Genomic DNA, 1577 nt, shown 5'->3' with positions numbered 1-1577 from the left:
TAATTGATATATATATAGAAACACCATGGGGAAAATAGGAGGAGGGGGAAGGCAGGCACGCAGGAATCACTGCGTCATAGAAATTTTGAAATTCAGTAGGACACTTTTTGGCAATCCTTTTGTTAGGATTCAAGTCCTGGGAATAACTCTCTGTGGCTGTGTGCTCTGCCTCTGAGATCATGATTCTGCCCACTGAACCACCCTTCACTTTCTATGAAAGCAAGTCTGTGTTTGTAGCCGAGTGGTCCCCCGCTTGCTTCCTGTCTGAGGAAGTTTGGGGTTGAAAGGCTTCTTTTCATTTCCTACTGTCTTACAGCTCAAGCCGCTGTGGTTGTGCCACCCCGAGGTCTTCTGTGAATCTTGTTGGGATTCTTCCATTGGACAGAAATCACCTTCAGATGCCTCTTTGAGACAGCTCTGTGCTGAGAGTACTGAGGGTGAGGCTCTCGGGTGTTTTAGAATCCCCCTGTTTGGCTGAACTATTCTCTGAGGCGTCACCTTGAATGGTTCTCAGGTCTTAGCAGAAGAGTTTACTCTCGCCCTCAGCTTCACCTGTAGACACCGTTTCCCTGAGAACGCCCTGAACATGCTCTCCCCCATTGCCACTTGTTAGTATTCGCTTTACTTGCATCTGAAAAGGCTGGGGATTTTCTGACCTCAGGATTCTTGCTGCTTCTTGTGGAACAACCATCCCTACACCTTATCTCTCCCCTCTCACATTTCACTCTAAGAAGCTAGAAGAAATTAGGCAACACTTTTCAACACCCTTCCCGAACACGTCTTTCTTGCATAGGTCACCTATTTCACCAGGTACATTGTCTACCTTCTGCACCGCTGCCAGCAGCATTGTTGCTAAACATTCTGCCACTTCATAAAAAAGGCTCCCTTTTCTCCAGTTTCCAAAGCCATTTTCCTCCTGTTTCTTTTTTTAAAAAATATATTTTATTGATTTTTTACAGAGAGGAAGGGAGAGGGATAGAGAGTTAGAAACATCCATGAGAGAGAAACATCGACCAGCTGCCTCCTGCACATCTCCCACTGGGGATGTGCCCACAACCAAGGTACACGCCCTTGACCAGAATCAAACCTGGGACCCTTCAGTCTGCAGGCCGACGCTCTATACACTGAGCCAACGATTGAAATTTCTTTTGAGAGCCAAATTTTTTAAACTTAAACTATATAGGTAGGTACATTGTTATCAACTTAATTAGGGTACTCCTAAGGCTTAGGAAGAGCCACACTCAAGGGGCCAAAGAGCCGCATGTGGCTCTGGAGCCGCAGTTTGCCGACCACGGAGGACCTCCTGTTTCTTTCAATCCACACTGGCAGCCTCCTCAAAGGCCATCGGAATCATGAGCACAGTCCCTTCACGGCTGTTTCCTCAAAGTTCTTCCAACTCCCTCCTTGCTGCCAAAGCCGCACCAACTTTTTAGGTTTTTGCTGGGACAGCAGCTCCCTTCCATAGACCAAAATCTGTATTAGTGATCTGTGGCTGTGTGTCAAATTGCCCTAAAGTTTGGCAGCCTAAAAGCCCATTAAGTACTTAATATTTCACACAGTTTGGGGGGAGGGTAAGA

The sequence above is a fragment of the Myotis davidii genome, unplaced genomic scaffold, assembly GCF_000327345.1.
Source record: "Myotis davidii unplaced genomic scaffold, ASM32734v1 scaffold666, whole genome shotgun sequence".
In the NCBI taxonomy this organism is placed as follows: Eukaryota; Metazoa; Chordata; class Mammalia; order Chiroptera; family Vespertilionidae; genus Myotis; species Myotis davidii.
Note: the sequence above shows the minus strand (reverse complement) of the source record.